Source organism: Leiobunum rupestre, chromosome 8 (assembly GCF_980474605.1).
Source record: "Leiobunum rupestre chromosome 8, qqLeiRupe1.1.hap1, whole genome shotgun sequence".
Classification (NCBI taxonomy): Eukaryota; Metazoa; Arthropoda; class Arachnida; order Opiliones; family Sclerosomatidae; genus Leiobunum; species Leiobunum rupestre.
The window spans coordinates 23947541-23973867 of NC_143391.1; the positions used below are offsets into that span (position 1 = coordinate 23947541).

Consider the following 26327-nt stretch of genomic DNA (forward strand, 5'->3'; position numbering starts at 1 on the left):
CAAACAACTTTTCTTATAATCACAATCATACCATTCTATGCAAATTAGATCAAAATATCTCTAAAACTAAAACCAAATGTAGTTGAACAGAGGTTTTAACATATCAGCCGTTTTAATTTGTTTGTTTTTTTTTGTTGATGCATACGGCAACTTGGTCTTCAAACAAAAACATCGAAATCTTACAAAAACATAAGAGATTTTAAGTATGACTTCAAAATGTAAACATGGATTGAAACGTAACTAGAATAATAAATGAGAATTAAGTTAAAAAGACTGATATTTGGTATTATCGTATGTTCGTTTGGGAGATATGTAATTAAATTAAATGAACGTTCCGTAAGATTTTTAGTACTATTTTTTGGGCAGTTTAAAAATTTGTACCGCCCTAGAAGCAGTGAATCTAGTCAATTGCTTTAAGGAAGCAGATACTTAAAGAGGAACGGTCAAGCTTTAACCAGTTAGATAGCCATATAGCCCGTTAAAAACTAAAATTTATGGCGAAAACCGCATCAAAAAATATTGAGTGGTTAATTTTTAATAAAGAAATTTCGGTAAATTGAAAAGCGCGCGTCCGCTGCGACACCTGGTGAGAAAACGGTGAGACAGAAAAACAACATTTCTGATTAATCAGAATATTGTAGCGGCTGACGAAGGACTACGGTCCGAAAGCTCCCAATCATTTTATTTTAATAAAATCATTTTTTAAATTCCATGAAGTAGCAGTACTTTTTATTATAAATGGTTAAATTATGTTCAAATTAAATTTTTAAAAATTACAACATTTACTTAAAACCTTAAAAAATTACATTATAATTTAAAAATATTGATGGCCTAAAGACACCGAAAACTATAGTTTATAAATAGCGTATATAATCATTTATTTGTTTTACTAATTTAATTCGTAACACCTAGCATCTGCACTCGTTGCAGTACCGCAATGAAGGTACGATAATACAGAGAATAACAGGACAAGGAATACCAATAGCATATTTCAATTCGAAAAATAAAAAACTTTGGTTTAATTCTATTTTTAATTTAAACAAAACGAAACACAACAACTACGGAAGTTCAGTACTCGTCCTCCCCGAGGTCATCACTGCCAACTTCTTCGTAATCTTTCTCCAGCGCCGCCAAATCTTCGCGGGCCTCCGAAAACTCGCCCTCCTCCATCCCCTCGCCCACGTACCAATGGACGAATGCTCGCTTCGCGTACATGAGGTCGAACTTGTGATTGAGACTAGCGAACGCCTCCACGATCGAAGTGGTATTGGCCAGCATACAAGCTGCCCTCTTCACTTCGGCGGTGTGACCATCTGGTATTACTGTCGGTGGCTGGTAGTTAATTCCGACCTGTAAACAATTGATTCAGTTAAACGAAACCATACGGCCAAAGCACTTACCTTAAAGCCAGAAGGACACCAGTCGACGAATCTAATTGAGCGGTTATTCTTTATTTGAGCGATGGCTTGGTTTACATCCTTGGGCACTACATCACCACGGTAAAGTATACAACAGGCCATATACTTTCCTCTGCGTGGATCACACACGACCATCTGGGATCGAAACAGTAACGGGTGATGTCCATGACTGACAATTGTTCGTGATACGCTTTATCGCGAGAGACGATTTGGGGCGTAGGTGACAAGCGGAAAGTGGATGCGGGGATACGGAACTAAGTTGGTTTGAAATTCTGAGAGGTCGACGTTGAGCGACCCGGCGAATCTCAGAGACGCCGTGAAACCACTTGGGCGATCAGCTGATTGAGACTAACGTAGTCGGGACGCTCCATTGGCAGATTCCTGCTGCAAATGTCGAATATGGCCTGATTGTCGACGATGAAGGTACAACTCGAATATTCCAGGGTCGTGTGGGTGGTCAAAATCGAGTTGTACGGCTCGACCACTGCCGTCGAGACCCGAAAGATAATCGGTTACAATTATTTACTTATAATGAGAGTTTTACTTCAACAAAATGTACCTTTGGTGAAGGGTAAATCGCGAATTCCAACTTGGCCATTTTGCCGTATTCCATGGACAGCTTTTCCATAAGCAAAGAAGCGAATCCGGACCCGGTTCCACCCCCGAAACTTCGAAATATTAGGAACCCTTGCAACCCATCGCATTGTTCTACAAGTTTTCGAGCTTTGTCCGACACGAGACCAGAGTACTCTTTACCGATGGTATAATGACCCCGGGCGTAGTTGTTGGCGGCGTCCTCTTTACCCGTGATGAGTTGCTCGGGTGGTACAGCTTACTGAACGGCCCAGTTCGCACTTGGTCAACCAACAAGGCGCGAGGGACGAATCGTCTCGAGCTGCTTTCGCCGAAGAACGTCGTGGGCCAATCGGAGTCTTTCGCCGCTGGACGATTCTCCATGAGGGTGCCATCTTTGTTGATGCCGTGGTCTAAGCATTATAACTCCCAGCACGAGTTTCCGAGTTGAACTCCAGCCTGGCCAACGTGTACGCTAACGCATTCTCTCATGATTACCAAATGATGTTTCTCAAAGACTAACGCACGACGATGCAACTGACTTTGAGAAGGAATGCAATTGTCGCTTCTTATATACGAGTATGTCAATTTCCAATAATAAAAATTGTTTATTTTTTTATACAATTCGATTGTTTGTACATTTAATTAATGGTTTTTTAACCTTGCTTTAAGGTAGGAACACGATAAAAATAAGCAAACGTGATAAGCGACTAAAATTTGAAGGCCAAGGAATTATCTATATTGTTCTTCCTAGTTTTATCAAATTAAAAAATAATTTACCAAAAAATATTTAGACAATGCCACTTGTATGATTTTTGTATTTTTTTGCGTGTAGAGGGATTTTGGCCTTTTAGCCGAATCAAAAGCTTGATTACGTAACTAGTCCCAGGTTCTTGTTTTCCAAATTTCTAATCGAACACTTTATTTTGTTTTTTTTTCGGTTGTGTTTTTTTTTATAAGAAAGTACTATACTGGCGCCATTAACAAAAACAGTCGTTTGGCTCTAAGATAACATCATCCGATCGAGACAAATCTTAATCATTAAATTCGTCATTGATAAGCTATTTAAGCTATTTAAAAGATAAAATAGTTATTTTCTTATAGAAATCGTCGGATTCGGACATACAAAGATTTTTTGTTTGATTTTGAAGTTTTCGGGAGTAGTGATCATGAATCTGAGTGTGGGTGTTTTAAGTTAAGATGTCATCTAAACTAAATATTGTTGTATTTATCAAACGTTTGGTTGTAAAGAATATAAAACTTGATTGATATTTACTTATTAATTTAAAATTATAAATATAATAATTGGTCCATATCTAATGGCGGATTCCATTAGATAGGCGCGCCTGGCGCCTCAAAAATAATGGAGAGTGACGCAGCACCAAATGTTTTAGCTGTGACCCTAACGTTGAAGTTACCTTCCCTGAAGGAACGCAGGGTTTTCGTTGAGGTCATTCTAAAGATCGTTGTGAATTTATAACGTGGAAAAAATTAATGTTCGTAAGTTATTTCAAACCATAGTTACAACTAGTTTAAGAGTGAACTATAGTTTAAGCAATAATGTATTTACCTAGGGAGAATGTCTATGTCGAGACGGTTTTTAGCCTTTCTCAATCCACCCGTTGGTCCCCCCAGTACACTCCTCCGTTTAAAATAAAACTAATAGTCCCGGTATTTCATTGGTTGCTTAAAATTTACGTCACCTAACGCGATGGTAATCAAACGCCGGTGACGTTTTGTCCCCCCCCCCCCCCCCCCGCGCGCGAGACGGGGGAAAGGCGTTCAACGTGCCCGGCGATTGTCACAACATAATCATTCTTCCTAAATATAAATAAATACATTCTTGGTTTAAGGGTTGGAAAAGGCCATTTTGTAGCATTTAAAACGATTGATTCCGCAAGACACGTGTGAATAACTAAATTTATTAGTTTATTAGTAAACGTAAAAATTAGTTTTCCTTCGCAACCTTTGGAGAAAATTGTATTTTAAAATTTAGAAATTAATAACTTAATTCCTAGTAAAAATTTGGCTAGAAACAAACTTACGACGTTAGTAGAATAGTCCTACCGTTGCGCAAATTAGTGTTACCACTTGATAAAACTAATTTATACTAATAATTATATTGGAAACAATATTAAGCTAATCTATTGTGTACCAGTAATCGCTAGAGCACATAAAAAAAATTGAATTATCAGATAAATACTGATACCAGTTTAAAACCGTGTATTAATACGGATTTGTAACTCCAATAAAAAAATATTTCGGGAGAGCAAACAATATTTTTCAAAAGGTGATATAATAAAGTAACGTGGCCTTCTTGTTTTGATGGGAAAGGCCACCTTCCACTATGCTTCCATTAGCTTTCCCACCAAAGAGCCTATGAATTCATCCGTAGGCTTTAACTGTACTATTTCGTTATCCCATTTTAACAAGTTGAGCAACCATATCTGACTTTATAATATCGCCTATTTCAACTGAAACTCTGTCTGAACGCCACCACTCTTAAACTCTAAAAATCGCATCAGTTTCGACTTCTCCTTTTCAGTCTTAGTTTACGCGGCGACTCCTAGGAGTGACTAAGTCTACGAGAAAGCACGTGTTATTTTCTAGTAACAATATGAAGAACAAAAGCTGCGAAAAAGAGCGAGCGAGATTGGGAACCCAGCTGAAAGCCATAAACGCATAAAGTACACAGGGAAATCTTCTCTGCTCGGGCACTAATGGTTTTTTAGACCTTTTAACTTCTACAAGCATGCTCGGAAAGTTTAATGGGATTTCCCACTCTTTCTCGTTACAAGCATCTTACGCTTAAAGGAATTAAGAAATTTCCAATACAATCACAACGAATACAGACATATTTCAAGCAATGCAATATTTCAAGTAATACATTAACCAAACATAAATACGAGTTATAAACACACACGATCACTAATGGTAAATTGAACATAATTTTTGAACGACTATGTAGTCAACTGCGTTGTAATATATTGGTTTAGAATCCCATATTCATTGCAAGCACACAGATGTTAGGACTGCATTTGTCTTAGCAGTCTACACTTTGCGTCTTTTTAGTGTGCTAGTCTGCAGGTCGTTGGATTGCATTCAGTTTGACAGCCGAAGCTTTTTGCGGCCCTGCACTTTGGGTGCCTACTTATCAACGTTGGATTCATCACACCTAATCAGCCAGGGCTCTTGGCGTCTTTGCACCTTGCGTGCCAACTCACACGGATGTATATAAGCTACAATACACTACACAACACACAAATGATACCAAACAAATGAAAATATGTATAATTTTTTTACGCGCTCTTTTTTTATATTTTTAACATGTATACTAGCTTAAAACCTTTCGAACGAAAACCAATATTTATCTTTCAAGATAATTTATAACATTTAAAATTATAAAAGTAAATTTAATTTTAAGAAAAGTCTTTCATTAAAAAGATCAAATACGTTTAAAAATATTGAAACCTTTTTACACCTGTAAATTATTTCTACCCCATTTATTAAACATTTCTTTCATTGCCGGCTAAAATAATTTGTAGCCAGATATGGCGGTTTTAGCCTAGCTTTTCGATAATATTCTCCGAATTTTCAAACAACATTTTCCAAAGGTTGCGAAGGTAAACTAAAAAAAATACTAAATGAACTAATTGTAACGTTTTTTTACTAATAAACGTTCGAAAAATTATAGATATCTACTTCCGATAATATTTTCCGAATTTTCAAACAACATTTTCCAAAGGTTGCGAAGGTAAACTAAAAAAAATACTAAATGAACTAATTGTAACGTTTTTTTACTAATAAACGTTCGAAAAATTATAGATATCTACTTCCGTGTTTCGAAAAAATTCACGTGTTAGCATGCTCTAAAATTGACCTTTTCAACCCTTATGTTAGGTGTAACTATGGTTTGAAATAACTTATGACTGCGAATCTCTTTCCACGTTCCCTATTCTAAATTCGCTACGATCTATCGAAAACCCTGTGTTCCTTCGCCGCTAGGAGTCGCGTAGAAAAACATTTGGTGCTGCGTCACTCTCCATTACAAAAATATAAATATTATTTCTAACAGACCATGTTTACCGAAAATTACAGTTTTTTAAACGTTTTAAATATACTGGTCTTGAAATAAAATAGAGTTGTTAATTTTCCGGAAAAATAAATTACTTTCTTAGGGTTTTTTATGTTTTTATCTTTTTATCGATATAAACTGTCTACAAAAAATTAATAGTGTTACATTGTTAATCAGTTTAAACTAGTCTAGAGGTTTAGTTTTATTTTTAGTTTCGAAAAAATGAGGCGAAAATGCCGCTTTATTTAAATTTGCAAACAATATATTAGAAAACTTTTTTTATTTTTTTCGGAAAAGTGCGGAACATTTTCCGGAAAAAAGCGCCTCGGTCATTTTCCGCGGAAGCTTTTCCGACTTACAACACTAAAAAGAAAGCATATGTCTAATTGCTTTCCCGTTCATTTCCAGGTTTTTGTCTCTGGCAATTTTGTTCAGGCGAACTGTGGCATATAACATAATAAGTTTTCTAATTAAACTATTGCGACGATGGCCCATCCCCTAGTCAACGTCAAACATATGGTCTTGAAGCTCGCTGAAAATGAAAAACACTTATATATTCCGAGATTAATAATTCCTATAATATTACATAAAAAACGAAATTTTTTACCATTTTTAATTTTCCGCTGTTATGCTTATAGACCCGAAAAACGCAAACACAAAAGTACCTTAAAAATTTCCGCCGTAACCATGGCGACGATGTTTAATAAGCTTGTCAGATGGCGCGGATAGCCCGATTCCACCCTAATATCAGCCTTCTGGCTTGCCCGTTTCTTTGGGATTGGCGGAAAGCGCAGTGGTTCTCGTCTCATTTCAATTGTTGAAATACAGGTTGCAAGTTTTTGGAGTATTGGCGCGCAATTTGAAAAAGAACACAAAAACCAATTTTGATATAGATCGCGCTAAAGTATCGATATCCATTTCTCGGCTTCGAACCATAATCGCTACCTCAGTTCCACAACCAGGTATCTTAAAATTTAAATTAATTTCAAATTACTTAAATATTAAATTTTTATAACGCTATGATTTTTAAAAATAGTAAAACTATTTTTTTGAAATACGTTTAGTATTAGTGAAGGTGAATATGCTCTTTCAATTAAATTTAAATAAAAGTCGAGTTAATTGGTTTTGAAACAAAGGTACCGCATTGGGGGTTGTAATATATGGCTGCGTTCAGTAACCCTCAACGAACTCAACGTTGAGACCGTTTACTCTACTGTACGATTTTTCGCGTATCCGGTTTGGATGTCACGTTAAAAACGTTTAGCCAACGAAGTCATCGGCTGAACGAACAATCATTTTGTTGATCAACGGTGAGGGGTAAGACAGTCTCAGATAATCTGTACACCGAGTTCGTGCATTTAGCACTGTTAAAGGTACATATTTTCAAGAGTTCGCGAGTTCCATTTAGCACTGTCAAAGGTACGGCAGTGTACATCGAGTTCGCAGAGTGTCTTACCCCTCGATCGACGGTCACGTGTCATCGCAGCACACAAAAAGGCTAGCTTCAGACGCCGCGACAGATAATTAAAAAAAAAACTATAACAAGAGTACCCCTAAGAGTACGTTCAATTGCTCTAAAAAAAGCCATCGATGCGCATCGGAAAATAAAAAAAAACATTACGGTATGACTTTTTGTATTTCCGGTTTTGTCGTCACCATGCCCATCGATGGCGCATCGGTGTTTTTGTTGTTTTTCCCAAACACACGGTCGCGAAGCACGTGGAAAATATGGCTTCAACAATGGAAATTTATAATGTTAATTTTGTTTCGGTTACTTTAATAGAAGCTACATTTTTGAAGCACCTATAAAAGATTACCAGAAATTGATTAATTAAAAAAATTAAATTTACTGACAGCCGCGTACAGATGTCACTACTATTCGTAATGCCCATCGATGGCATCGATGAGGGGAAAAAAGTGTACAGTAATGTGAAATTTTTAGTACCTTAAAGGTCGCTACCTTTCATAAAATCCATCGATGGCATCGTTTAAAAAAATAGCGTACAGTAACTTTTGACGTCATGACACTAAAATTCCGTACAATTTATGGTACTGACGTCACGATGAACATCGGAAAAAGCATTGGTTTTTAACAGTTTACAGCGACTGGATGTACCCTTTGACTGCTGGGACCGAAGGTTTAAAGGGGAACGGTCCAGCTTTAACCAGTTAGATAGCCCTAAAACTAAAACTTATGGCGAAATCCGCGTCAAAAATATTGGAGGGTTAATTTTTAATAAAATAAAGAAATTTCGGCCAATCGAAAAGCGCGCGTCCGCCGCGACACCTGGTGAGGAGTCGGTAAGACAGAAAAACAACGTAAAAGCGCGCGCTGCTGAAGACGCAAAAAATTTGTTTTGCACGCGTGGCGCGTTCCAGTTATAAGAGACCTAACCCTAAATCGCTCATACGGGGTTTGGGGCGCTGGCGGCAGCCCCTAAGATGGCGGCGAAAATTCAAACCCAAACACCTGGCGTTATTTTTCGTTTCAACTTTTTGGGTCAAAAGCTATTTTTTCAAGACAAAAAAAGGTACGTGTTAGTATATTGAACGTCTTGTTAATCTTTTGACAAGGAAATAAGGCCATATTTGGAAAAGCTTGGCCGTTCCCCTTTAAATGTTGCTAAGGAGGGTTTCCAAAGGCGCTTTAAACGTGAAAAAAGTAAGGCAATTCGTTGAATTTCGTTCATCTGTCGCTAAATCTTTAAACAATTACGTAGAGCTCGGGGAAACGGATAAACTAACCGTCAAAATTTCAATTAATCATAAAAAAATTCGATTAACTGTTTATTATACGATTTTACATTTTATATTTTTTGAATAATTTTCGGCGAGGGGCTGATCACTCCGCGTAATCGGTGTACAGAGCCGTACCTTTGACTGTACTAATGGGATTACGCGTAATCTTTGAAGTCCCTTCCTTTGGCAGTAGTAATCTAAGCGTAATCCGGCGTAATCGGTGTACAGACTTTCTAAGAGTGGTTAGCTCCTCGATTTTCGGATGTGGATATAAAAGAAATGAACGGAAAATTTGTTCTCCGAACGCCGAGCCCTACGAGGGCCAGTAGCGTATCTATGGTGAGATAGAGGGACCGCCAAAATCATTTGGTGATTGTTTGTGGTCATATGAAATTTATGTTTTATACATGTCTTACCCAATATTGTGTCAAAAACAGTTTTTTTTAGTGTTGTAAATTTTCCGAAAAAATAAAATGCGGAAAATTCTCCGCAAATCGGTATAATAAAAATTTGAAACATAAATTACTTTTTAGGAGTTTTTTAATGTTTTTAACTTTTTATCGATATAAAATGTCTAATATCAGTAAACGTACTACAAAACATTAAAAGTGTTACATTGTTAATCAGTTTAAACTAGTTTAGAGGTTTAGTTCTACTTTTAGATTAGAAAAAAATAGGCGAAAATGCCGCTTTATTAAAATTTGCAAACAATATATTAGACTAATCATGGAATGAAACCGTTTTTTATGTTTTTCGCAAATTACGGAAAATTTTCCGGAAAAAGGTCTCGGTCACTTTCGGGAAATTTTTCCGAGCGGGAAATCATACAACTACAGAGTATGTAGTCCGGTTTAGGGTTTAGCTTTATTATCCCTTTTCATAATGGACTAATCTACTTATTCGCTAATTTTTTCATCCTTTGCAATGCAGTCCATAGGCGGTTCCTTTTAACTTAACTTTACGTATATACTAATCTCCACCACTCTCCCCCTATTCGGCTTTCCGTTGCTATGCAACTCGTTTTGAAATTTTTAATATTTAGGCTTAGTTTCTCTATTCGGTGTTATAGTCGCAAGCCAGATTTCGCGCACGGTACTGACGAGTCTCAAACAGGACGAAACCGGTCTACCGTTGGATTTTCTGGCTATTTAATTTAATGTAATTTAGTTTTTCACTCGAAGACCTCTTTGGTCCGAGTTTCGCGTCTTTTTGTTCGCTCGAAGACCTATCGGTACGAGCTATTAGTAAGTTTTTAAATTTCTTTAAATTTGTAGGGTTTAGCTTTATTATCCCTTTTCATTATGGACTTATCTACTTATTCGCCAATTTTATCAGCCTTCACATATGAGTCACATTTCTCTTTTTTTCTTTTTTTTTATAATATTTTGTAATTTTGTATTAATTAATTCTTGTTTTTTTCTCATGAGCAGTGTACCATAAGTAACATAATATCAATAACTATGCCAATTAGGAAAAATTATAACAGAACTGATTTTCAGAGCTATTGCGTAATCTAGGTTTAGTGTCTAAATATTCCTAGGTCAAAATATAGATTTGGGTACATTTGTTCGAATTTCATTCGTCCGAACGGTGGTACAAATGTCCGAATGCCGGAAAACAGGATCGTATGTCCGAAAACGTATTTCATTTGCCCGAAAAATTTATCACAACTTTTGTTGGTGATTTAGTCGTTCAATTTATGTTAACTTTACTGGCGAATTTCATTTGTTCGAATAATCGTTTGTCCGTTTTTTCGAACATTAGGAATTGGTTGTTTTTTTTAAATATTGTTAATATAAGAAAATAGTAAAATTAACGTGAACCTAACCTAAAATATCCACAACATTCAACGCAATACCCACTTACTAACAAACAACGATATTTACAATGTAGTTTTTTATTTTTAATTCTTGCACTAAAAAAAATCCGGACAAAAAAAACAGCAATAAGAAATACTAATTTAGCGACAGAATTCGGACAAGTGATGCTACCGATTCGGACGAATGAAACAAACAAGTTGTCCAATTCGAACAATTAAAACATTTGTTATTTCGGCGGCTCGGACGAATGAAATTCGAACATTTGTTCCACCGTTCGGACGATTGAAATTCGAACAATTGTACCTACCCCGAAATATACTACTACCAAGGACGATAACACGCTACTCAGCTCGGTGCAAGTCCAAATCAGAAATTGGCTTCTAGAATGTAAGTGCCGAAAAAAGGTTCGGTCAGGAAATTAGCATTAAAACAATGGGAAGTGTCATAATGTAATATGTTACTTATGAGTGTACTTAAACCTTTTTGCGGAATCCATGGCAAATAATTCATATAAAATTCTTATTTGTTTTTTTCTCTGACGAATACCTTTGGGTCGAAAGCTTTGAGTATTATTGAGGGCGTTTTACACTCCAATAAATTTTATATCGCATCATCCATGCGTGTCTCTCATTAATAAGAATTTTATTTTATGATTGTACTGATGTAATTTCCCTGTAGGGTTGAACACAAACTAACTATAGTTTCGCAATCTGTTTGATCTTAAATAAGTAAACAGTCCTCCACTATTTATAAATAAATTATGCCAATAAATGAGTACCCGAAAAATAAAACCTAACAACCAATAGGCGAAACTATAAAGTCCAGGGGGTCTAAAAATATGGTAGTCACGTGACTTGTAGGAGAATTGCAGCGACATCTATCTTATTTTGGTAATGGTGGTTCATCTATATTTTCTAATTATTATTATTATTATTTAAAACGTCTTGCAATAGGAAGGTGTAAGATAATAAGGAATATTTTTTTTTACCGCCACACGGCCAACTATGAACAAGAGTTACCGAATTGAAGTTGGCTGTGAAATGGTAGTCACGTGATTTCGTTTTCCTATTTTAACAAGTTTGTCAAGACAAAATTTACTTTATAGTTTCGCCTATTGACCATTTGGGTCGTAATCTATCGAATAGAGCAAATCACTTCAAAAATTAAATGTAAATAAACTCAACATGGAAAAAACAACTGAATCTTGGTCTAAAGCAGTGGTTCCCAAAAGGTGTTCCGCGGAAGGGTCACAAGGGTTCCGAGAATTCGAAGCGCGGCCATCTTTGTTTGTGTCAAGAGTCTTTTAAGATAAGTAAAAAATATTAGTTGGGGTTCCGCCAGAGTTAGGTGGATAATTTAGGGTTACATAGCAATAATAAATTGGGAACCACTCAGGGTTGGCAAAAACAAGTGGAAAAAACTGGTAAAACCATTATCCCTCTATCCGGTGAAATTTCTGCAAAACAAATCTTACAGATCAAAATTATTTTACCCCGGATGCCAAGGATGAAATCTCGACGGAATTGTGACGAATAGGGCTTCTAACGATGATCTGAATAAGGCAATCTGATTACTATTTATCATATAAGATATATCGCCGATAAAAAACCTGAATTCACTGGCTACCTGTTCCTTTTTTTATCTGACCTGCGGCAATCTAGTTTTGTTATCTCGTTTCGGTAACCGACGAGGCCACAGATATAGAAAGCAGTTATTTTATCTGATAAGCGCGTAGATATCTGTCTATATGATGTCTACTTTCCGACATCTAGTTGAATGTTTTTTATTCTTTTAAATTTTTGTATGGCAACAAAAAAAAATGGCTTAGTTCCAAGAAGTCAATATAAAGATATACTAAAAAAGTATATCCGCCGTTATCGCGGGTTAAAGATACAATTTAAAAAACAGATCAACCCGTGAAAGTCATATAGGCTTGTCAGACAAGCGCAAAAGCATATCCGCGTACTGCCGTAAGAGTAAAAAATCTGTTATCCGCTGAAGGTATCGGATTAAAAATAATCCAGTTCATCTGTGAAAGCATCAGACACCAGATCAGCGTTAGAAGCCCTAGTGACGAACACCCGTTGGGAATAGGTGGTCCTTAGATTAATTAAAAACAGGAATATTTAAATAATTTTTTCTAAACTTTAGTTTTTTATGAGATACCTGGTTTTGGAACTCATGAATAAACTTTCCTCCCTGTCTGCCCCTTCCCGTCTTATATCGATTCGCTTGCTATTCGACCCAAAGTCAATAATCTCTGCCTTCTGCACGACTTCTTTAATAAAAATTTTAATCTTAATTTTTCTGAATTATTTATGGATCTACACACACGAGAGATCACCAAATTGTCCAAACCCCACGCTAACCCCACAGTGTGTCTTCGCTCCATTGCCCACACTGTCATAAATGACTGGAATAAGCTTCCCTCTGAAATTGAAACCTTTCGGAGAAAGGTTTCGGATTATCTCAATGTTGTAATATTATTTACTTATGTCTTTTTTCTCTTTTATTTTATGTATGAATGCTATTTTCATTTAATTGCGATGTCCTCCGGGCTTCATCTACAGCTTATTATTGAATAAATAAATAAATAAATACTCTGACAGCTCCCGGAGTGCTCCGAAAATCGTTGCTCGTTCCATTGAGCGATCGATCGCGTTTTACATTGTGCATAAGTAACGTAATAACAATAGCCGGGAGTAGTGGCTCACTCCTGTAATCCCAGGCGTCCGGGAGGCAGAGTTTGTGGAAGGCCGTGTGAGGACGACTACCAATCCCCCAACGGGTGGTCGGGATACTTCCGCCACGGGTGTCCCCACCCCTGTCCCCGCGTATCCTCCCGTTGGCGTGGCCGTTACACATATCTCACCCTGATTAATCAGTTATTGTGTGTGTGCTGGTGTCTAAGGCCTCGGGTCGACACCGCTGTTTGTGTATCTAAAAAACAAAAAAAAAACAAAACGTAATAACAATAATATTGACACTTCATATTGTTTGAATGTTAATTCCCTTACCAATACTACTCGCCCAGCTCAGACTCGCAACCGAACGGAGTAGCATATTATAGTATACAATAATAATGTACAATGTACAGTATACCGAATGTATATTTTACATATAATTCAATAAAATAAACAAAACTACCCGTGAAATCTACAGTTCTCCAAACTGCATATTTTACACATTCTTTGATACAATAAACATAATTTACTGTAAAATATACAGTCACTTGAGCTGTATATTTAACATATTCATCACTAAAATAAACATAACTTACTGTACAATCTACAGTATTCATAACTGTATATTTTACATATTCTTCACGGGAATAAACTTAACTTACTGTACAATCTACAATACTACCAATTGTATATATTACACAATCTTCAATATAATACACATAATTTACTGTAAAATATACAGTAAATTGAGCTTTATATTTTACATATTCTTCACGAGGATAAACCTAATCAACACTACTCCTAACTGCATATTTTACATATTCTTCAATATAATAAACATAACTACCCGTAAAATCTACAATACTGTAGACTGTATATTTCACATACTATTCAATACAATAATAAAACTTACCGTAAAATATACTGGGGGCCGACTTGTAATTTTTATATATTTTCCTGTAAAAATAATATTATCTACAATAAACTGTTTACTGTAATATTTACATATTTTTCGACGTTCATAAATTTCACGAAAAGGCCAGGTACAATCTACAGTAAAGACATTGACACTCTTGGGTCTGTGATTTTCCTGTAAAATCGACAGAATATTTTTATCTCAGTGTATTGATAGTACTATTTGGTTTTCATCATATTTAGACACTAGAGGCTCTGCACTGAATTAAACCTTAATTCCACAATAGCACTGAAAATTAGCTTGATGATAATATTTGCTATAATTATTGTTATTATGTTACTTATGATTGGGACGTTGCTTCGCGAGAAATGGGTTAATTTCTTGCTTCGTGCTGCTCCGAGCTCAGTGACGAAGCAATGGAATAGGTACTTCAAATATAGAGTTCGTGCTACCGCGACTGCACTTATGTCCGGTTTTTCGTTATACTGCCAAAGCTTTCATCAAAGTTCTGGCAGCAATGTTCGGCAGTGGGGGAAAGACAGTTGGTAATGATTTTATTGAAATAAGTATACTGAACAAGTCTTTATAAAAAAATTTAGAAGAAAATGGAGGCGGTCCAAGTTGAAGAGCTGCAAATATTATATTAAAACCGTCATCATTTGAAAATTGAGGGAAATATCTTCTTTAATCATTAGGCCTTTATATAAAATGTAACGTAAATTTGTCCCTAAAATACTGGGAAATTGCTCTCGCGTGCTCTCTGACTCTGTAACCGGGCCACCTGTTTAAAGGCATTATAAGTCGCTAGATGACTTGGGCCTAAGGTGGTGCCTTGGGTATTAGCCTAGCTGATTATTATTATTATTATTATCCTCAACATTTAAATTTCTACGCTCCTTGTAATAAATTTTAATTGAACAGCGAAATGGTTTCACTAATTTTAATATTTTGGGCCTCCTTATTATGATTTGTTGGCTCCTTTAAAATTTAAACGTGAGTCATATCGACCTCAAGTTTTCAGTAAACTCTTCAATCTTGGAAAAACTGTTAGATGCATTCCGAGCACCACCTAGCGGGAATAGTTTTTTTCGCCACAGCAAAACTATCACCATGGTTACGAACAGAGAACTGGATGACGAAGATTGAAATCCACTCCGCCGTTACTATGGAGACGGAAGGGGAAATTTAGTACAAATAACAAACGCAAACTCAACAGACAACTTAAGCTCGAGCCTGGAAACGTGTAGGGTAAACAGTCTGTTCACAATCAAACTACGTCTACATTCCTGATGTAGAAATCTACCGTTTGTGGTAAGTAATCCTTTAAGGAAGCGAGTTAATTAATTCGTGAAATATTCGTCTCCGGAGTTCCTATGCGAGTTATATGAAAATTTCGATTAGGGTCGAGTTGGTAACACTTCTTTTACAAAAATACGTAATTTAGTTTTCGAGGCAATTTTCAGTAGGTAAGAGCTATTCGCCTGCCCTAAGCTGTTCGGAGCAACACCGCTACCAATGTTTTACTCTCGGTTCCAGCAAAAAAGTAGGGGTTTACCCCCACCGAGTTCTTCGGTTTCCCCTTTGGTTAACGGTAATAGTGACTGTAGGGAACTGTTCATGGCTCGCGTGTCATGAAGGGCCAGCCACCACCCTCCTACGCATTGTAACACCGCCACCTAAATTAAAGGCAATAAAAATCGTTAGACGACTTTGATCCTAGCTGATTATTATTATTATTATTATTATTATAACTATTGTTATTTACCGCTTGTTTTACTCCATCTAACTAAAATACCTTAATATGACATCGTCTAACGATGTTTACTTCTAAATATGGCGACTTACGATAATCCCACGAACGTTGTACACTAAGCCTTTGACAATAAATATTATTTTGATACGATTTCAAGATAATATATAAATGGAGAAAACATTTGATTTATAATTTAAAATGAAAAATTTCATCGGAAATTAACTTGCCGTTCTGTATTCTCCTCTGAAATTAATTTTCGTCCACAAAAATATCACATTGTTTATTTTGTTCAGAATCAATTTATAATTTTCACCCATTTTGACAAACTGAGAATGCTCGGATGTATTCTCACTTCTTTTCAAGAGAAATCGTGAGAAGAGATTACGTCACTTCCTGTGTGAAGGACCGTCAAAATATTGAGAAGTGAGAATTCTCACTATCAAGGGAAGAATTCTTAGTATTTTGACGCAGCCCAAATATGCCAATTTGCAAAAATTTTCAACAAACTGATTTTCAGAGTTATTGCGCAATCAAGGTTTAGTTCATCACAGATCCCCCTAATGTCTAAATGTGCCCGAGGCGATAAATACTACTAAGTTTGATTACTAGGTCAAGTCTGATTGTTAGGTCGGAAAATTAGCATTAAAACAATAAAACAATGATTTTATGTTACTTATGATACTATATTAAGACTTAGGGTATTAAAAAATGGACCTCTAATGATGATATCCCTGTAAAAGGATTTTCTCCCTTTTCAAATGTGTATCGGTCTATAGTTTGAAACGAATAAAAGTTCAATTGTTTCTTAAAGGGAGTGGAAACTAAATCGAAAATTCATCGTCTAAAACTCGCTTCTGTGAAACCTGGTGACCGAATTGTGAATTTCGTTGATCCACCATAAATACGGATAGTAACGACGCTCGAGTAACGAATTACATGTATCTAGATTATCTATAAATGTTGAAGTCTTACGCTCTAATTTTTTTTTAAGTCAGAAAGTATAAGTCAACGAAATTTGAGATAAATTGAGAAGAATTTAGAAGTAGCGCAATGAGCTTGAAAATTCCTTCTATCTTAGCGTTAGAAAAAACTCTGATTTTTATTTTTTAATAATATTATTCGAATAATTTATGAGCTATGCTTACTTTATGTAAAATTCAGAAATTTTATGTTGTTTAATATGTTAAACTGCTTTGTTTACGTACTCTAATGGGGCAAGAAGACTCGCTTTAAATTTGTAATGATAAAGGATAAATAGACCCAATAGAAATAGTAAACAAAGAAGTTTTAAACTGGTTAATTTAGCGACATATTAAGCTAATTTATCTTGAATTATTGGTGTATTGGATCAAAATTAGAAGGTTAAACCTTAACATTAATTAAAAATAAAAATAAGGCACCACCCTACTAAATATAAACCACAAAATATAAATAAATTTAGCTGTTAGCTTAACTTTAAAACCAATTTTCGTTACTTACAACATCTCTAACACAAACAAGACGTGATAGACGCAAAAATCCGTTAAACCTTTCTAATATTAACACGAATAATGAATATAAATAATACGAACCATGAAGTCAGTACTTAAACTACTTAACGGTTCGGAATCCCTAAAACGTACAAACTCTTCCCATCCCTCTATCGGGAAAAACCGATATAAAGGCGAAAGCTTCCAAGTTTACTAGTCTCCTGTTCGCTTTAATACACAACACCCTATCTTTTTGTATCATTGTTTTTGCAATCGATATAATAATATCGTTAAGAGCCGTAAGGTGGCATTACTTCCGTAATTTTTAGCGGTGCCTATGTTATTTTTAGAAGGCCTGTGCACGCTACCTTCGTACCCGGGGCCATTTGACATTTTGGCCAGCTTGTTTTCGCACAAAAATGGTGATAGATGGCGCTTTCCTATGCATTGGTTTTTTTCAAATATAAAAAGTTACGCGCCGAAGTTTGAAAGTCAAAAGCAAATAAAAAAAAACACATTTTCATTGGTTAACTTACATTTTTATGTAATATTACAATATCACTATCATATAAAATACTAAATTGAATATTACCACAATAACAAACTATCATTTAGTTTAGAATATTATCGCAATGACAAACTATCATTTAGTTTAGAATATTATCGCAATGACAAACTATCATTTAGTTTAGAATATTATCGCAATGACAAACTATCATTTAGTTTAGAATATTATCACAATGACAAACTATCATTTAGTTTAGAATATTATCACAATGACAAACTATCATTTAGTTTAGAATATTATCACAATGAAAAACTATCATTTAGTTTAGAATATTATCACAATGAAAAACTATCATTTAGTTTAGAATATTATCACAATGACAAACTATCATTTAGTTTAGAATATTATCACAATGACAAACTATCATTTAGTTTAGAATATTATCACAATGACAAACTATCATTTAGTTTAGAATATTATCACAAGGACAAACTATCATTTAGTTTAGAATATTATCACAATGACAAACTATCATTTAGTTTAGAATATTATCACAATATATCACAAATATTATGGCATTAGAAAACTATCATAACCTGAAATATTTGAAAAGAAAACTAAAGTTTAAGGACTTTTCTCGATAAAGGTTTTTTGTTTAAAAATTTTATTTTTTGATTTTGGTCAGTTGCGTCACTGGCCTGATTAGTTAGGAGAGGACGTATAAATTTAGTCAACATAATTGTAAGTGGGGTGGCGGAGTGGTTAGCACTTTCGCCTCGCAGCAAATGGAGCCGGGTTCGATCCCAGCTTGTGGCACTGGGTGAAAACTCGGAACAACTCCTTCTGCGTTGAGTTTGCAAGTTCTCTCCCCACTGGTTTAAGGGGTTTTCCCCCGAGCTCTTCGGTTTCCCCTTCCATAAAAACTTGTTGAGGTTAACGGTAATAGTTAGTGTAGGGAGCTGTTGGCTCGATCGCGTGGCATGCAGGGGCTTGCCACCACCCTCCTACGCAGTGTAACCCGGCCACCTGAAATAAAGGCTTCAAAAGTCGCTTGATGACTTAGGCCTAAGGTGGTGCCTTGGGTATTAGCCTAGCTGATTATATTAGCTTAGCTGAATAATTTCAGGTAACGCAATATCACCACATTTGCAAGATAGTGCAATTTTGAAATGTGGAAGTATTAAAGACATAAACGTATTTAACGGTTTAGCCCTAGGAATAAGATGAAGCGCTGCACTGACAAAATCTAACACTAATGCTAATAAATTTATTAAATAACGATTGGGATACTTTAGTCCACCTCGGTCTTGAGCTTTTACCAAACTGTATATTGGTGAGTTAGATAAAGTTCCACTAATTTTTTCGAGGCAATCAGAGAATTGGGTATTTTCTTCTGCAACCTTCAAGATATATCCTCCGACTTGAGCAACACTTAAATTTTTAACTGACACAGCGGTGTGGTCTGAAATTTAATAAATAAAAACATTAGTTTAGTAACAATTTTTTGGCAAAAAAAATCAATATTACCATTTGGCATCAGCCTTTCCATTTGAGTTAATAATGACCGCAGATAAGGTGAATGATTGACGCTTGTGGGATCAAACAAAGAGCCAGTTGGTGAAATTGGTTTGCTGGCTATTTTCGATACTTTATGTCCAGTTATAGTTGATGGTTCAGAAGAGTCTGGTCCCCTGTTGCAATTCGAAGCGCTCGAAGCTTTAAGAATACCAATTTTCAAAGTATGCTCAATGTTTAATACACAGGAGCGCACATCCATTTGGTCATTAAATCCAGAAGATCCTCTAATGTGGGCAAATGATTGCTCTACCGCATCACTTGAGAGTTTAAGGGTTAGAACAAAATGAAATCCTCCATCAAGCAAATATTTCACCAAAGCCACAGTTGATTTAGTAGTTAGTTTAACAGCTTCAAATGTTTCATCTGTTAGTTTTTCATTTTTCAATGTTGCATTTATTTGAATTGTTTCAAGAAAAGGGATAAAGTCCTCAGTTAACCAATTTAAACGTTCGTCATTCATGTCATAGAAAGGCAGTTTATTCTGATTTCTAGAGTATATTCCATGTGTGGTATTACAAATATCGTGGATTTCCCACCATTTCCTAATCATTTCTAAAAAATAGATAGTGCATTCCAAATTTTCTTTGTCTTCTTTGTCTACCATGTTAAGTCGCAACAAAGTGCTTAGAGCAGCTGTAACTGGCAATGAGAAAATCACAATGGCACGGAACACATTCATTTTCTCAAAGTTGGTTGGAAAAACCACTTTTCTTGTCAAATTCCTTACTGGTTTAATCAAACGCCCTTTTTGCATATCATACAGTTTTTTGATGTATTTAAAGCTGATTACTATTCCACAATACACAAACTCCCTTGATAAAAATTGGCTTCTTATATTTTTAGCTTCATGGCTTTGATCAAATGCCAGAAACATTTTCCTATTAGGGTCTAGTGGATGAGGAATCTCGTGAGAAAGTTGTCCATTCCCAAATTTAACGAAAGCTTTAGTGTTTGTTTTGGCATTGTCTGAAACTATCCTCAAAACTTTAAACCCACATTCCTCTACGGTTTGAATTACCTTAAGTGTAATTTGGTACAGCTGATCTCCATCCAGGTTAGCAGTGAAAAAATATGCAACTGGTAACTTGAAACTTGTAGATAATCCTTGAAATACAAAGAAAAGTAGGTGGGTGGCCAATTTTGAACCAATGATTTCATTCGCAGTTAGTGTAGTTTCGCCAAAAAACTTATCAAGTGTTTTGTCGTAAACTAGTTTTGCTTTTATAGCCATTTCATCTGGAATTAACGAGCCTAGACGCTCATTATCATTCTTTAGCTTAGCTGCTTCAGCCAAAAGTCTCTCCTTGACCAACGACGTTATTCCCTCTTCACCTGTGGCATGGCCGAGAAATCTCTTTAACGATGTGGCAAATGCAATATATCAAGTTCTCTCATAAAGCAATAAGCACTTGGTGATTTTTTAAAAATCAAGCAACATACTCGAAGCGTAGATTCTTCATAGGGAGGCTTTTTTTTCCATATGCCAGAATCTGTTCCATCAAAAAATTTGCACGAGTATTATCTTTGGAATAGCATGCTTCTTTGACTTTTTTAAACTGCATAAATTCTTTTTCATGCTGCTCTTTCTTATACATCTTTATTGCCACATTGAGATTTTCCAACTTCTTCTCTAAGGCTTCTATTTTTTTCCTGAGTTTGTAATTTGTTTTCCCTACCTTCCGAACAGATATCTTACAGGGTCTTACTCTAACACAAGGACTTGCTTGGGTGGATGCATCTGTATAAGACTTAGTGGTAGATAAGTCTTTAAAATTACTTGAATTATTTTCACTGTAGGTCCAAGTTTGACTACAAACGCTTTTATCTTGACTACAAACGCTTTGATCTTGACTACAAACGCTTTGATCTTGACTACAAACGCTTTGATCTTGACTACAAACGCTTTGATCTTGACTACAAACGCTTTGATCTTGGCTACAAACGCTTTTATCTTGACTAGGTACGCTCTCATCTCGACTAGGTACGCTCTCATTTCGACAAGGCACGCTCTCATTTCGACTAGGCACGCTCTCATTTCGACTAGGCACGCTCTCATTTCGACTAGGCACGCTCTCATTTCGACTAGGTACGCTCTCATTTCTACTAGGTACGCTCTCATTTCGACTAGGTACGCTATCATCTTGGCTAGGACTTCGAAATAATATAATACGAGCACGAGTAGAGAACATTGTAAAATTTGGGTTAGAAATTTCAGATTGCCTCTGAGGTTTTGGAGGTATTTCATTCTTAGAATTTATCATCAGAGATTGTGCATTTTCAATTGGTGATAATGGTGTTGAGTGAATAATATTTTTTTTCTTCCCTGTCAAGGCTGGAGATCCTTAATTTTCATTCAAAATAACAGGAATGGCAAATGGTAATAGCCTCTTGATATTGGAGCAAGATACACTGAAATCTGTGCTGTTAAAATGTTTGCTGCAGATTCTTGTTTCATTATCAACTATTTGCTCCTCGTAAAACCCTATATCCTCTTTCAACGTTATTCCAAAAATTGAACAAATCCACCTTTCTCTCAACTTATTTTCTTTAGGAAAAGAGTGGAAACTAACGTAAGCATCTTCATTAAAAGCTCTTTTTTTTCTTCTTCCTGTTATTTTCATTACAGGTTGGCACGATACATATTACCATTTTGATCTAATGAAACCTGTAATTTTCCAAATACATCAGATTAGAATGCATAAAAGGTACAGAAACTGGAATATTTTAGAATTGTTTCATATTACAAGTAATCAAAACTTTAAAAAATAATTACTTTGCTTAACATGTAATATCTATAATTAAATATATGCACAATTAAAATTATCTTAGCATATGACAATGACATAGGTCGTCTCGTTTTCGACCCGCTTCTTCGTTCTAACCCTAAATGCGGAAATTACCTAGTTCAAAAATCTGTTGACGTAAAAAACGTCAACACGCTTCACACAAGAGCGCCTCTTGCTGAAATAGCAGGCAAAGTAAAAAGACCGCGTAAAAATTCCAAAAAAATAGCGCGCACAGGCCTTCTAAAAATAACGTAGGCACCGTTTTTAGAAATAATCAAGGAGCTTCCGAAGGATGGGAATGAAACTTGATAGCTTGAGAGCTTGTTAGTGAAATTAAGTGCCACCGAAACGTCTCTACAATTAATTAGTCAATAGGTCAGTAGAAGCGCTTAATCCCCGCGGTCAGGTGGCGCTACCGTCAGTGAAAAAGTCGAAGAAAAACAGGGTTTGATATATCTTTCTAGAATAAATGTCAGGCTACGCTGATTACGATAAATAAGAGTAAAACGCGATTTTGGTCTCAAATTTAAAAATGAGTACCTTCAGAATAATAATAAGCTAAGTTTATAACCCGCATTGCAATAGGTCTGAAGTCTTGTTAACAGCAATTACGTGGTACGTTTGGGGTTGACCCGGTCATAGATAATTACACTATACACTAATTATTGCATTTAAACATCCGCAAGTTTTGATGAAAAGAGGAAACCGAAATAATAGGAGGAAAACCCCTTTAACAGACGAAAAGAGAATCAGCAATGTTATCACCGGACATGTTGTCAGGTAATTTATATACCGGTGCTCCACGCCGAGCAGAAAGCTCATAAAGACTCTAGCACCTCTAGCCGACACCCTACCTACGTAGGTAGAGAGCCAAGCCCTTCAGAAAAGGATCCTAAAGGAGAATGACGGGCACACTGCCGGCCACGTAACCCGGCACAGCTGGCACCAGAGATCCCAGTGTGACCCTTAAAGACTGGGAAACAGGGTCACAGTGCCTCAAACGGAGTCCCGCCGCCCTACGGCAGGCTAATAGTTCCTCCGAAGTGGCACGGATGCCTGGACCCTCTCCGGTAGCCTGAGTCGAAACCATAGAGTAAACCACTCACATAGAGTGGAAGGCTATCAGCGAAACTGGTTAACACTTTTCGTACGCAACGTCTTGTTTTCGAGGCGTGAAATAAACAAGTTAGCCTAAAGGTAATGTACAATATCTGAATAAAAAAGTAAGAATATACACCATCGCTCCTCGGACTATATTTATTCTCGCCTCTAAAACAAGTTGGCCCGTTAGGATTAATGTTTCGTGCGCTTCCATAGGGCCTTCCAATCTATGCGAGTGGGTTAGTCTATGGTCGAAACCATACCTGGCCGAAGTCGGAGGTGAAGATAGGTCCATTTGATCACGGCTAACATCTTATAACAGCTGCCTTCGGTGGCCTAACTATGCCAATAGTTAACATGAAATTACTTCTACAAGGCTTAAGAACTAATGATAGGCGGCAAAGATAAATTATTTGGTCATAACTAGAGTTTGATTAATTAAAATATATTTATTCGAATGAATAAACATGGGTGAGTGACGAATGGTTCAGGTTTAAAATACTTTAAGACGAATGAAATTCATATCCCCCAAAATACGACCGTCCGCTAACAATAAAACTAAAACTACTAAACAATAACAATTAAACAATTACAAAATAACTACTAAACAATAACAATTAAACAATTACAAAATAACTACTAAACAATAACAATTAAACAATTACAAAATAACTACTAAACAATAACAATTAAACAATTACAAAATAACTACTAAACAATAGGAGAGATGCCAGGGATTATCAAAAATTAAATTAAGTTAAGGGGGGTCAGTGTGTGACCATTGGTCTAATAAAGTTTATAATTTGATTGTGGGTTTATACTCAACTTCATCACTTGAGGCTATTAGGTTGGCTTGTTGTGGCCGGTGGCTATTGTCGCGCGTCACGATTACCGATTCGCGGAGATATCTACTACTTTTCCGTAATCGGAGTTTTGGAGAACTGGCTCTCTCTTTTTGCGGGATAACTTATTAATCACATCTCCGAGTCTCAGTCAACTTTTCGAGCGTTCGAAGAAACTGTTCCTCGAAGTCAGTTCTTTTTCCAACTTTTTTATATAGTCTTAGTCGATAATTCAAAATAACGGTCAAAAACGCCACCGATCAGTTTAGTAAAATATTTTCGGCGGCGTAATCGTCAGCCATTTTCGGTATGGAGATACAGAACGGAAGGTAGGAAAGGCTGCCAGATTTCGATAGACCGAAAACGGCCAACTCTCTCAAATGTTTTCGTTTTCAAAACGAAAATTTTGCGTCGTAGCTATCGACTAAGACTTGTCCTGGTGCGTTGGTGCATGGTTTTCTAGGACCATCCTCTAATTTCCGAAAGTGGCAATCACACTTTCTCTCACTGACCTTCCAAGAATTAAGATTAATTGGGAAAGTTCAAAATATTGGTCTTCCCAGAAACTTCTAAATACGTTGATTTTTATCTCCCTGGCATCTGGTATAATTATTTAAAGTAAGTCCCTGTCATCTCAAAACTTTCATAATACAAGCTACGAAAATAGCGCGGCAAGAATAAAGCATGCGCAATTCCCCCAAAAGTCAACCCTTTATAAAGACCAAGGACAGTAGATACAGGGACGAGAAAGCATGAAAAAAAAAACGATTTTAAACGTCTTCATGTTCACGGGGAGTTAGATGTAAGCAAACCGCGGCCATTGTTAAGACGTGGTTCACCATGGACAGTATTATTGTAGTTAGTTTTTATCATTTTGATGTTAAATTAAAAATAAAACTGCGAGCGTAAATAAAAAAATGCCCATTTGTTTTGAACACTTAAGCCTCGTCAAGAACCGCTAAAATTAGGTGATCGCCATTTTTCGGTTTACAACTAACTCTCCTTGCGTTTAGTTCGTTTTAGGTGATGTATTCCAACAGAGGCCACCAATACACTTTCTCGTCCCTGTATCTACTGTCCTTGCAAAGACCGAGATGCTAGCTAAAAAGTCGTAAAACCATCAAAGGTGACTGGATAATTAGGTGGGCGGTCTAAAAGGTTCCGACCAGAATTCTAGGAAAATATAAAGGGCTTATACAAAAGGCGCGCTTGGCACCGCTAAGAGCCAGCTAGTATTCCCCAAAATGATTTCTGAGAAATCGGCAACATGCTTAATATATTTGGCCTACTAAAATTGGCGGAAATTAAAAATATTCACTATTAAAAACATTCACCATACATACTAAAAATATTCGTTCGATCAAAAGCATTCGTTGCAATCTCCCAGTACGCCACCGCCCTTATGGGTTACAAGAGCCGGACCCCGACTCCCCGGTAAAGCCACCAGTTATTGAACACCGTGACCAGTTATGGCTCAACCTTATCACAGGAGCTGTTCCGAGGTTTCACCCAGCGTCGCATGCTGAGATCGAAAGTGCTAACCACTCCGCGGCGTAATATTATTAATGAAAATAATAATTAGCTAGGCTAATACCCAAGACATCACCCTAGGCCCAAGTCAGCTAGGGACTTTTAACCCATTAAAACCAGGTGGGTGGGTTACAATCCGTAGGAGGGTGGTGGCAAGTCCTTCATGCCACGCGAGACAACACGTACTATTAACGCTAAATTCAACAAGATTTCATGGAAAAGGGAAACCGAACAACTCGGGTGGAAAATCCTTTTAACCCATTAAAGCTAGTGTTTGTAATAGTAAATCAATCTACGGAAAAGAGGGGTATCTAAAAATTGAGCCGTGCAAGTTATCATTTGATGATTTAGAGTACCTAGAGTTCTTACTTTGATGTTAAATTAGTCAGTATTTTGACACTGGAAATATTTATTCCTAATGCTAAAGAAAAAAGTGTGACGTCACTTTACGTATCAAATATGACCAAGATGCAGATCATTAGTTTGATTATTAGGACACCCTCGTATGATTAGATCATGATTAAATCTAATTAAA

General features: G+C 36.3%; 1 pseudogene across 1 annotated transcript; it reads right to left on the reverse strand.

The window, feature by feature from the left end:
* Positions 1 to 1068: 1068 nt before the first annotated feature.
* LOC149932812 (tubulin alpha-8 chain-like) lies at positions 1069 to 2508 on the reverse strand (annotated as a pseudogene). The gene is made up of 3 exons (XR_016472784.1): positions 1982 to 2508; positions 1401 to 1919; positions 1069 to 1350 (listed from the first exon to the last, which is right to left on the reverse strand). The product of XR_016472784.1 is annotated as a tubulin alpha-8 chain-like (transcript).
* Between the last annotated feature and the right edge of the window lie 23819 nt (positions 2509 to 26327).